The sequence below is a fragment of the Otolemur garnettii genome, unplaced genomic scaffold (genome assembly GCF_000181295.1).
Source record: "Otolemur garnettii isolate 467f Iridium unplaced genomic scaffold, OtoGar3 scaffold00002, whole genome shotgun sequence".
NCBI classification, from domain to species: domain Eukaryota; kingdom Metazoa; phylum Chordata; class Mammalia; order Primates; family Galagidae; genus Otolemur; species Otolemur garnettii.
In genome coordinates this window covers 26,049,844-26,062,896 of record NW_003852397.1, presented here as the reverse complement: position 1 = coordinate 26,062,896, position 13,053 = coordinate 26,049,844, and the positions used below count along the sequence as shown (strand labels likewise).

At 39.1% G+C, this 13,053-nt stretch overlaps 1 pseudogene; it reads right to left on the bottom strand.

The window, feature by feature from the left end:
- Positions 1-8,552: 8,552 nt before the first annotated feature.
- LOC100955067 lies at positions 8,553-9,842 on the bottom strand (annotated as a pseudogene).
- Between the last annotated feature and the right edge of the window lie 3,211 nt (positions 9,843-13,053).

The following is a 13,053-nucleotide window of genomic DNA, read 5'->3' as shown; positions in this document are numbered from 1 at the left end:
AAAAGTTTTCACATTTCCCAGATACACAGTGTGTCTGCTAAGAACATTTAAATTCAATTAAGAAATTGGAACATGAGGAAGGAGTACACACCTCGTTGAAACTGGGAAGTGTTACACTCTGTGTTTTTCTCAGCAAAAGATATTTTCACTTCATCATGTTGTCTTCTGCATTCATTTTTTAACCATAACTTCATTAATAATTGTAGCCACTAGGGTAATACTAACTGCTTAATAAAAATATTTAAAACAGGTAAGGTTGAAGCACGGTCACCCTGAGTGTTTTACTTTGCACTGCTCAACTCTCCCCTTAGCAATCCAAACACTTCCAGATTTAAAGATGAGTCAAGTATGAAGACATATTCTATTATATTCAGGGAACTCTTACTATGTTGGAGACTCCTAAATTTTTTCCTCAGTACATTAGGAGGTTTGACTTTGGTCCAGACTCATTGATATTGCTGAAACCTCCTCATGGGATTCTTCAGCTTAGGCCCAGGGGCCAGGCAGCTAGAGTTCTGGTCAGTGCTATAATATGAGCAGACATGGAGCTTACCTATTTAATGTGCCATAGGCCTTAAGTAAGTCGGACTTGCCTTTGAGGAGCTCCCAAAGGGATCCATCTCTATGCCTTAGAATAGTGAAGCATTTCCACATCTGTAAAATAGCATTTTTTTCATAGTGTAAAAGAAAGATTAAATAAATTAATATATGTAAATATAGAAACAGATAATCAATAATCGATACAAAATATGACCTTATGCAAGCATCACTAGAAGGACACACAACCTGACATTAGTAATGATTTGTTCTGTTTGGTGGTATTACAGTATTCATTTCTTTTGACTATCTGTATTTCTGTTTAAACATTGTTTGCATCAACGTAAGTAAAATAGTAAGTTAAAATAATAAATAATTCTTAGTTCTTAAGGTAATATTTTAAATTCATCTTTCTTTACACCTGATATTCCCCTGATAATTAGTCCAAAATACCCATTTGTAAAATGTCCAATTTCTTTTCTTTTCTTTTTTCTTTTTTTGAGACAGAGTCTTACTTTGTCACCCTCAGTAGAGGACCATGGCATCATAGCTCATAGCAACCTCAAATTCTTGGGCTTAAGTGATTCTCTTGCCTTAGCTTCCTAAGAAGCTGGGCCTATAGGCACCCACCACAATGCTAGCTATTTTGTTTTTAGAGATGGGGTCTCACTCTAGATGGGGCCACAGTCTGGCTCAGGCTGAGCTCAAGCAGTCCACCCGCCTCGGCCTTCCAGAGCACTAGGATTACAGGCATGAACCACCACGCTTGGCCTCAATTTCTTCATTAGAAATTTCACGTGTTTAAATTGTTCTTAGTGACATACAGATATAATTATAAAGCACACATGGAAGAAAATATTCACCTAAGAATATAGTCATCTCTTTGTTTCAACATTCTAAATGAAGAAAGTATTAACAGCAGATAGCCTGATAATCATAATTGCATCTTCAATTAAGAAGAAATGGATCACTGCCTGAAAGGCTAAGTAATCTAGATATGCCTGAAAGTCTGTGGTAGTTTCTCTTCTCACCCTGTACCCACTCTGAAACCAAATGCAATAATTTTTCTACATCCCCCAAATAAATCCCACACCACAGTGCTTTTGTAATAATAGCAATTTTAGCAAAGATTTCTAGAGAAATTGAAGAAGAGACATGATATTACATACCAGTAAAACTTAATCAAAATTAGTTTTCATTGGGCGGTGCCTGTGGCTCAGTGAGTGGGGCGCCGGCCCCATATATGGAGGGTGGCACATTTGAACCCAGTCCCAGCCAAACTGCAACAAAAAAATAGCCGGGCATTGTGGCAGGCACCTGCAGTCCCAGCTACTCGGGAGGTTGAGGCAAGAGAATTGCCTAAACCCAAGAGCTGGAGGTTGCTGTGAGCTGTGACGCTACAGCACTCTACTGAGGGCGACAAAGTGAGACTTTGTCTCTAAAAAAACAAAAAACCAAATTAGTCTTCATTATGTGCCCCCAAACTCTTTTCTGTTTTCTGCCAATCAGAAAGTCCTCCCAATTGTTCAAACATTCAAATTCACCAATTGTTTGAATTTCTCAGTTACTAAAAAGAGCACCAGGCAAGTAGACAGCAGTGTCTTTCACAAACAGCGTCCATCACCACTGTAACAAAAACATACACACATAAAAACAAAAACACATCAATAGCTATTTAATGTTCGTCAGACCTGGCCATTGAGTGTTTTACCCTCCAGCTTGAACAGTTTGTCACAATAGTCATAGGAGTGTGTATGTGTGTGGAGCGTGTAGTAGGGGAAAATTCTGCAGCTAAGAATCTTATTTTCACCTGATGGACACGTATTCAATATGCTTCCATATCCATAAACACATGCCAATATGAAGTGACAAGGACTCTCCAATTCTGCTTTCAGCTTGTCCTTTCCTTGAGCTTTGGTTTCTAGCGAGAATGACCTGGCCAGCCCTGGAGACTCAATTGATTAGATTCCTTTGACTCACTTTCCTTCTGTGTAGGAGCTCTCTCCTGTATGGCTTCTCAAAATTCAGGAATTATACTATAAGAGTAGATTTTAGGTGCTATAACCACCATGAAAAAAATCTATGTGAGATGACAGATAAGTGAATTTTCTTGGCTATGTTTATATACAGAGTGTACCAAAAATATATATATATATATGCAACTTAAGAAAGGAAGAAAAACTGCATTAAAATTATAATATTCAATGTACACCAGTAACAAAAGATGAATACAAGTCACGTTGTGTAGCTCTTGTAATTGCAGAAGCCAAATGTGACTTGAGTCTATATATCAAAACATCATGTTGTACACCTTAAATATATAATAAATTAATAAAATCAATTTTACTAGTTTCTACAAACATATGGAGCCTTCCATACAAGTTTTTTTTAAGAAGACTTTTTTAAAAAAACCTTAAATATATCCTATATACTATTGTGTAACACAATTGACTAATCATGATGATTTTTAATAGGAACTACAGAGAAATCTTCATCTTTCTTTCAACAGTCAAGTGCCCGACTATCTAGAACACGAGAGAGAAAGAAGGCTTACCTTGACAGCTGTCATGAATCCAAATGCAAGCTTTTTTCCAACTATTTACCATCACTCAGCAACCATTCAGTAATTGCCCAGTTACTGTTTCCAAGTTTGTGGGCTTTGGCTTGTAAAGTCAGAGTGGGGAAAGAGGAAAATCCTACCTACCAAAGTTTCCATCAGATGAGTCTGAACTCCAGACGAGTCTTGAGTCACTCTGACTCTACTTGGTTATTGAAGTGATATGGAAACTTTTCTCTACTCATTGGCTCAGTGAAAACCTCCAGACAACTGGTTTCCAGTCTCACGGTGCCATGTGCTCTTTTTCCCTAATAGCTTTTTGAAACACAAGACCGTTTTATTATTCCACTTTCATCTTTGATGTTTTTGGGTCTCAAAATTTAGGTTTGCATATTATCTAGGTTATTCTTATTTTAAAATAAAGACAATTAGCGTATATGTCAAATATATTAATAGTGAAGTATAAATGTCTAAACACAACAATTAAATAAGTGAGGTGAATGCAATGTTAACCAGTTTGATGTAGACATTCCAAATTGTATATAAAATCAGCATAACTGCAGTCATGTACACAGTTATGATCTAATAAAAAATAAAATAAGGTAAAATAAAATAAAATAAAGACAATTAAATTTCATGGTTTTTTTTTTTTTTTTGAGACAGAGCCTCAAGCTATCCCCCTGGGTAGAGTGCCGTAGCATCACAGCTCACAGCAACCTCCAACTCCTGGAATCAAGCAAGTCTCCTGTCTCAGCCTTCGAAGTAGCTGGGACCACAGGCCACAACACCTGGCTATTTTGTTGTTGTTGTTGTTGTTGTTGCTGTTGCAGCCATCATTGTTGTTTGGCGGACCCAGGCTGGATTCGAACCCGCCACCTTAGATGTATGTGGCTGGCGCCTTAGCCACTTGAGCCACAGGTGCCGAGCCTAAATTTCAGGTTTTACTGCTCAATCTCTTTATTATCTGTTGCTTCTCAAAACCTAAGGCAACTGTCTTGCAAGAAGTCCTAGACATCCTTGATGGATGTAGCTCCCCCACCACAAATCTGTGAGAAAGAAGAGAGGTTTGCCCTGAAGAGTCCCAGGTTCCCCTTTTCCCAACTATTCCTTCCTCCCTTAGCACTATGTTATCCTTAGAACCAGGATGGTGCTCTACATTCTCTGAATTCCGCTGTACCTACTCTTAGGGTTACCTACTCTCAGAAAACAGACCATGTAAATATAAAAAAAAAAAAAAATAGTATCTCATGAGTGCAGGTAAAAACTGGTGAAATCTGAATTTGGCCTCTTGACAAGTTAAGAATGTTATTCCAATGACATTTCCTGGTTTTGTTATTTTACTAAAGTCATGTAAGATCTTACCATTGGGGGAAGCCAGGCACAGTGTATACTTGGCTTTTCTTACTATATATTTTTTTCCCTCTAAGAGTCTGTAATGATTTCAAAAATAATTTTTTAAAAAGGCAGAATCCAAAAAAGGATTTTAAAGTCTTCCCAGAAAGAACATTAACGAAATAATATTCAAATTTTACCTGCCTCAAATTTCCACTGTCTTTTACATTCTTAAGTGCTATGTGTATTATATTAAAGGAACCAATAACTACTCCCTTCATACAATTAATTAAACAAGAACATTTCCCGCTCTCAAGATTTTTTTTGAATAGCATTAACATGATTTTTATCTTTTGCCTATTTCAAGCACATCCTGACCTGCCTGAATGTGAATTGGGAAATTAATATATTTTGAATTTTTTTAGTTTAATGCCAAAAGAAAGACTGCTGTTCTGATATTCAAAAATAGGACTTGGCAAAAAACCACTAGTCTTTTACCACAGATTATTGTCTAGAGAAATAATTATCTAAGTTCCTTGATCTCCTCTTCAACATATCTTGACTGCCAGACCCTTTTTGGCCTCAATGCTCTATGAAAAGGAGGGGAAAAAAAAAGAAAGAGTAGCAGAACCAACCAGATATGTCTATCGGTTTTCACATGTCTAGGCTACAACCCAAAATGTGTTAGATTCTCGAGGATATCACTTGAGGGGGTACAGGGCAGGTGGTCTTGCTTTCAGCTGCCCTGAACCAATGTTGGGCACAGTCATAGAGACCCTGAACCAATGTTGGGCACAGTCAGAGAGAGTGGACTGAGCGAAAGCAGCTGAATCCCTGGAGTGAGCTTCTCTGAGCTGCTCTCAGTTTCCCTGGGGGATGGCCCCTGTGGTAGGGGGCAGCCAGGATTTGTGTGTGTGGATTTGAAGGGATGGGATCTGACCTCAGGGCCAGCTGGAGACAGGAAAGGTGCAGTGAGGGAGACTCAGCAGCTAGAGTGCCTCGAGAAAAACAGATGGACCTCGAGTCCAGCTCTGGTAGATTTCAACACCAGAGACCAAAGAGCCCTTCCAGGACAAGGCAGAGGGGAGTGTTAGTTACCTCTGAGTTTGAAGAGGCCAACCCGAGCACACAACAACGAGGGGCCCAAGGCAGTCTTCCCTCCAGCAAGCCCATGGAGACCTGGACACTATGCAAGACATAGAACAAAGGAAGAAGCCACATAGGTACTGAATATTTTACTTGCAGAATGACTGAACACTACCCCAAAAGGTTGCTATATTATTATAAGACCACACTATGCTTTAAATAGGACTTGACATTTAGTTAATTTTTTTCCTTGCCAATCAGAATATGAGGACTCCTCCAAACATCTGAATTATCACAGTTAGTTATGAGGGTTTTTTTTTTTCAGTTTAATGTCTAATGTGGTTTATAAACTGCAGGCACTCTACAGTGTATGTAGGCAGAAGAAATTTAAAATTGAGCACAAGGTAAATATACTCAGCTATAAATACTTGGCAAGACAAATTATGCTATCACATAGTTACGTCCAAAGTCTCTCTAAGAGTAATTTAGCAGAGCTGAAGCTCTTGCAACTCTCTAACACCAACTTAAATGGGCCCAGATAAGTTTATTAAGCATTCACTAAGCCCCTGTCCAATGAAACACACTGGAAGTTACTGGTACAAAGATGAAAAAAAAAAGTTCTTACTCTCAAACTAGTCATAGGCATCTAAATAATTACTTATGATCCATACATGCACGAGAATTACTTTCAAGATCAATGGTGTCATCAGAACTCCTATGATTAAGATACAAAACAAAAATCTATCAGCTAGCCTTTCGCTAACACTCTAACCAACAATGAATTGATAATGCATCATACCACCATCCATATTGGTTCAAATAATTGCATTTAAAACTATGCACATTATTTTATATTTCCAATAAAATGCATTTTTCCTGCAACCTCATTTTTCTGACATTTTGTAAATATTTTTCATTTCTTTTCTTACATAGTACAGAGTAATTTCATTCTTGCATACAGGGTCAACAAAATTGTAAAATAATTAGCTTAGAAACCTTAAAATAATGCTTCTCTCCCTATCTCAGTTTAACACACTATCCAGTTCAATTTTACAGCTTACACAGAATAAGGTATGGAAAAATAGAGTTACACCCACTTCATTACCTCCCTGATGGCAACTTATTAATAAACATGAACACACTATTCACATTTTTCTGCATCAATTTCTCACTTACTATCAGTATTCATTTTTGTGTCAGAGAAAGTCCTAAAATATACCTCAATCTTTACAATTTTTAAAAAATGAGTATAGAACCATGAGCTAGCTCCTGGACCCATTTCTAATAACCTGAATGAAAATAACTGGAATTTAAAAAAAATTTTTTAAATGACATGTACAGTTATTTTTTACAAAGCAACAGACTAAGAGTCAACAAAAGAATACCCTAAATTTAATGATGGTCACATTCACAGATAAATAATGGTTATGAAATTTAATTACATATCAAATAGTGGTGCCTATTTTATCCATGTGTAATTTGTCCAAAGGGCTTAAGATACACTTTTCCTTCAAGCACAAACTTCATTTAGTGAAAAATAAAAGAAAATCAGCAAGTAAATTTCACCACCCCCAAATGAAATGAAGACAAAGTCAAAAAGAAATAGAAGAAAAGATAAGATGATAAATGTTTATAAATGGTAATAAAACAACTACATTAAAGCTAAAGGGGTTTTTATGTTTGTCAGTAAACCTCAGAGATTTTACTATGATACAAGTCTTATCAGAGTAAAGGGAGTATGTACTCAGTAAGCCATAGATATCAAAAGTTTTATACTCTCTTCTATCTACTGTATGAAATAAAAAAAACACAGATTCCCAATCCCTAAAAATACAGAGAGAAAAAAAAAAGAAAGACTGATAGATGAATCACAAAACTAATTTTGATCATAGTAAGGTTGATGAGATTCCTAACTGCAATGTAAATTTCTCATACAATGTACTTCTACCTATATTACTTACAAGTAATTATCACAAGATTATAACTATCTACCTGTATTACTCACAAGTCACATGTATTCTTACCCTCATAGCTCACAGGCACCAAATCTCAGGAGCCTACAGCTAAGTGGGGGGAAATGTCACACTTAACCAATGAACCATCCTAATGGTTCTCTACTGGTCTCAGTAGAACATTTCTTTTTAAAAGAAAAATAGGCTCGGCGCCTATAGCTCAACCGGCTAAGGCGCCAGCCACGTACACCTAAGGTGGCGGGTTCGAATCCCCAGCCCGGACCCGCCAAACAACAATGACGGCTGCAACCAAAAAATAGCCGGGCGTTGTGGCGGGCGCCTGTGGTCCCAGCTACTTGGGAGGCGGAGGCAGGAGACTCGCTTGAGCCCAGGAGTTGGAGGTTGCTGTGAGCTGTGATGGCACGGCACGCTACCCAGGGGGAGAACTTGAGGCTCTGTCTCAAAAAAAAAAAAGAAAAATAAACTATCAAGATCTGTCCCATAATAAAGAGAGCCAGAATGCTAGAGAATCTAAATATATATTAGCTCTCTTACCATGTAAGGACAAAAGGCATTCTCATGAGAAAGAGAAACCAGTTTTACACAACTATACATATATATATTGTCTAATAATCATTGGCATCTCTTGCTGAAGGTGACTTATTTTTTATCTTTTCCCTATGTTAGATTTGGGCTATTGGTACTCTTACTATTTCAAAGCAACAAACATGAAAACATGTTGTAGTTTTCTGAGTGTTACCAGTGCTCCTAAATCAATTTGGAGGTTTTAAAAATAAAAGTAAAGCATCTTTAACTTTGCAGGAAATCGTGACGGTAAAATCACGAGGAATATTTTGCCAGTCTAACGTCATTATGCTTAACCACAGTGTCACATGGTTCTGTAGGAAAATAAAATAAGCTTGAAGTTAGTGGGGCTAAAATCCACAAGTCCAGATCCATGTGTCTTTCCAGCTGTCCAAGGGCCACATGTGCTGAGATCCCACATCTGTGAAGCAGATCAGTTTAGTCCAGTGGTGATGGATGAAATATTTATAAGCGTCTATATTTACAGTATTTCTTTCTGTAGATTACAGGCCATTATTCTTCTCTTCCATTCCTAGTCAATCTTAGTTTGGTTTCTTCAAAGAGAAGGAATAAATCTGAAAATAGTCACTTAGCTGGTTTACCACTCGTACTCCATAATGGATATGGGCCACAGTGAAAGCAGCTGCTAATGCATACAGGAGGCCATTCCCAATGCAAGAGGCTATTCTAAAGTTTACTGCAAGACAACCAAGAAAAGAGGAACCAGCAACCAACACTAGGTTGGGCACCAGCTACTGCTCATTGGGCAATCAGCTGACGTGGGGTGTTGGCAAAGGCTGTTACAACCGTAAAGTAAAATACTCCAGGATATATCTCTAAAATATCTGAAGGGGATCCAGAGGATCCATACTGTAGACCAAATGAATAGCAAACGTGGAGAAAAGAAGGGAACCATATGCATAGACAGAATTATGTTTGAAGGTATTATTTTCATAACTTCTGAAAAAGTTTAATGAACTCATTGGAAGAGTCAGTCACACATAATCCACAACCAATAATCATTGTGGTGAATAGATCTCTGTATAAGACACTGAACAGAAAAGGTTCATATACAGGGCCCCAGCCCCTACAACTACAGTCACCATGTAGGCAGAAGAAATAGTTACCTGGCTAATGTCATGTCCCCATGGCAGGAAAAGAATCCATGTTATACTTTTCCCAGTGGGACAGGATGAAAAACAAAACTATCCACAGCAAGAGAGCAAGAACAAAAATCCTGGCATCAGGTGATCCTCCTCCAGATAGAGTACACAGTTACAACAAAGTAAACATGTGTGTGACCCACTATCCAGGCATGGTCAAAAAGCCCCCCTAGGGGAATGCCAGATGAACTGGTTCTAAGAGCTTGCTTTCCATCCACACCGTCCAGAGCATACACTGTAAAGTTGAGGATGCCCACAACAGTCCAGACCCACACAGGTGCATGCTGTGACCTGGTACTGACGCATGAAAGTCAGGATCAGAGTATGCCATAAGTAGAAAATTGAACACAACCAGTGGAAAGCCAGAAATCTTCATCCCACTGGAACCCGGCCAAGCAGGAAGTACCTTTACTGTAGTGCTCCAAAGTGGATGCACTATGTTCAGACAAAATGGATTGGTGTCCACGGCACTGTAGTTATCTAATTCCTTGTGGTTCACTGGAAACGCTGTCAGGCTCCCACCTCTTGGCACTCCATGGCTCTCTCATTGCATAATGCCTTTTCTCCCCTCTTTGCCTTATACTTATCAAAGCCACCTAGCTCCAGGCTGACGTCACAGTAACCAGCCATGACAACTGGAAAACCAAGTGGCCACTCCACAGTGGCTCTCTGCAACGTGCACCACATGGAATGGATGAGACTGGGGAGGCCCGGGCTAGCAAAGAAAGCCTGCAGTCTTATTTTGAGGACTAAATTCTTCCACATTGAAATCTATAGGCCCAAGGTGATTTCCCGAGCAAGTAGCAAATGATAACAGCAGCACTTATTTTCACTTTCTTAGCATGTTTCCATCTGTTATTGTACGGGAATGGACACCATGCTTGCAAGGACAGTTACTAATTCTTATCAGATTAAAAGGAAATGCTGAGAACAGGACAGTCTCCTGGCAAGCCTAGAGATGTTTTGTGACTTAGGGGCAAACCCGCAAGTAACTCAGTGTTCCGGAATGAGATAAGATTAGTCACTCGTTAGTGAGCAGGTGTTAAACATTGATGCTTTGTTCTTCTTCATGGGGGTAGTGGGGAAAGAACATGTGAGGAAAGAGCACATGGGGAAAAGCACCACGTGGCAATCCTTAGAACACAGCCCTCATAAGTCATTACTTTAACTCTCCACACCTGTTGTGTATCACCTTACTAAGTAGCCCTTGCGGAGGGGGCTCGGGGCTCTCCTGCACCTCTGGTTAACCCACCTCTTGCAAGCTAGCACTTCAATCCGTGTCATGCCTAGTTCTTTCGGGTGGCACAGAGGAGCATAGCGCCCCTGGCGGCAACATGTTATCCCACTTCATTCTTACAACAGGTATTAGTATTAGCCCATTTTACTGAGGATGAGGATGAATGACACAGAGGCCACGTGGTCTGATGCCAGCGCACAGCCCTGCTGGCCACCATGCTGCTGCACTTCCTCGTCAGGTGCCAGCCCCAGCAATGTTGTGGGTTCCTTCCCAGTGGCTTGATGGAAGTGAGAGGACAAAGAAAGTGAAAATGCAAGAGACACAGAGGAAGTGTCATAGTTCAGCTGGCTCGGGAGACTGCCCGCCTTTCTTCTTGGTGAGGCTGAACACACATGCAGCATCCTGCCCCAGGCTAGCTCCGTTTTTACTTATAACCATTGTTTTAATCATAAACCTCATGAGGGAAAGGCAAACAATTTTGATATGATTCTTCCTAAGCTTGCATTTTGCTAACTAAACTATTTTTTTAACTGCGTTAATTGGATGGATTTACTTTCTAAGGCATTTATGATCTTTAACACAAACAGAGTATGGGACAATGAAAAGCAGTCTGAGAGAAGGATGTGATAAAAGACCCCACTGAAGCCAGCACACACACAGAAGTGACAACTAATACTCAACAAGCTTGTAGCTTAGACAGACAGACGATTCTGGTCATACCAAGTGACAGAAGCTAAGGGATATTTTATCCCCTTATCTGGTCCGGAGCAAATCTTGCCTTCTTGAACAAAGTTTAAACATTCTGCATATCTAACTTTACAAAAGCATTCCCTCTTCACAGAGCAAATAGCCCTGGCAACTCTTTTCTGCTTAGAGACCTCCATACACCTCTTCCCCTGGCCCCAGTTGTGCTAAAGTTTTAGCAAAAGCTTCTGGAGCAGTGGTTGTCAACCCTCCTAATGCCATGGCCCTTTAATACAGTTCCTGTGGGTTGCGACCCACAGGTTGAGGACCGCTGTTCTGGAGTTTAAAACTCCAGGCCTCCAGCAGCGTATTGGTTGCTCTGGGTTCAGGGTTCTTCTAAATCTACTTCTCTCCCCTTTCTGTTTTCCTTTGCCCATCCTCTGCAATCATTTTTTTAATTCAATTCTTAACCTACTTATAAGTGATACTTGAATGTTGGTTTTAAGCTTGTTAAATCATTATTACTAGCAACACAAGCACATCAAGATATGACTCTTCCCTTAAGCACTCCCACAGGCGCCCACACTTCCTCTTCTCTGTGCTGTCCCTAAAGCACGTGGCAGGCCTTCCTTGTAGCACTAAATTTAACCAAGGAGGTAAAAGATCTGTACAAGCAAAACTGTAAAATACTGATGAAAGTAATTGAAGGGGACACAAACAACAAAGACATTCCACACTCATGGATCGGAATTCATAATGCTAAAATGATCCCACTGCCCAAAGCAATCTAAGGGTTCAATGCAATTGCTCTCTAAATAACAATGTCACGTTTCACAGAAACAGAGAAAACAATTCTAAAATGTGTGTAGAACCAAAAGAGAGTCCAAATAGCTAAAGTAATCCTCAGCAAAAAGAGCAAAGCTGGAAGCATCACACTACCTGACTTTAAAACAGATTACAAGGCTACAGTAGCCAAAACAGCATTCAGCATGGTATTTATATAAAAGCAGACACACAAGGATCTTAGGATACCCAAGTGAAGATGAATTTGTTGAGTAATGTTTATCGTGAAATATAATACAGGCACTATAAATGACGTGTATCAGTTTTCTTGACCTTCAAATTAATCTCAATAGAGCTGGGTGAGGGAGACAAGCTATAAAGCAGTATATAGTTGACTCCTACTTTCTAATTTTTATATAAGTGCATGGGAAACCCCTAGAGTTATGTGTCAAAATGTTAATAATGTTTACCTCTGTGTGGTGATGAGCCAGATTAGGTAGGATTTTAATCACATTCTTTTCGATTTTGTGTATTTATTGAATGCTTTAGAGAGATTACATGTTTATTGTGTTAGCAAAAGACTGACAGAATTGTTTTAAAAAAGAAATGTCTCTAGTTGCCCACAATTATAAAATTTGTTGATAAAATAAACACATTTCTACAGGCAACTAACTTTCAACAAAGGCACCAAGGTCATACACTGGGGAAAGGACACTTCAATAGATGGTGCTAGAGAAATTGAATATCTGTATGTAAGAGAATGAGAGCGACTCCCATCTCTCATCATATATAAAAATCAGCTCAATTTGGACTAAAATCTTACAATAAAACTATTCAAAGAAAATGTAGGGAAAACACTTTAGAAGATTGGTTTAGGCAAAGATTTCATGGCTAAGACAACAAGAAAAAAATAGACAAATGGAACTATATTAAAGTAAAAATAGCAATAAACAGTGAAGAAACAATCTATTGAACAGGAGAAAAGATCTGCAATGTATTTATCTTTCAAGAGAGGAATACACAAGAATCACAAACAACTCAAATGTAAAAAACAAATAATCCCTGGCTGCGCCTGTGGCTCAAAGGAGTAGGGCGCCAGCCCCATATACCAGAAGTGGTGGGTTCAAACCCAGCCCT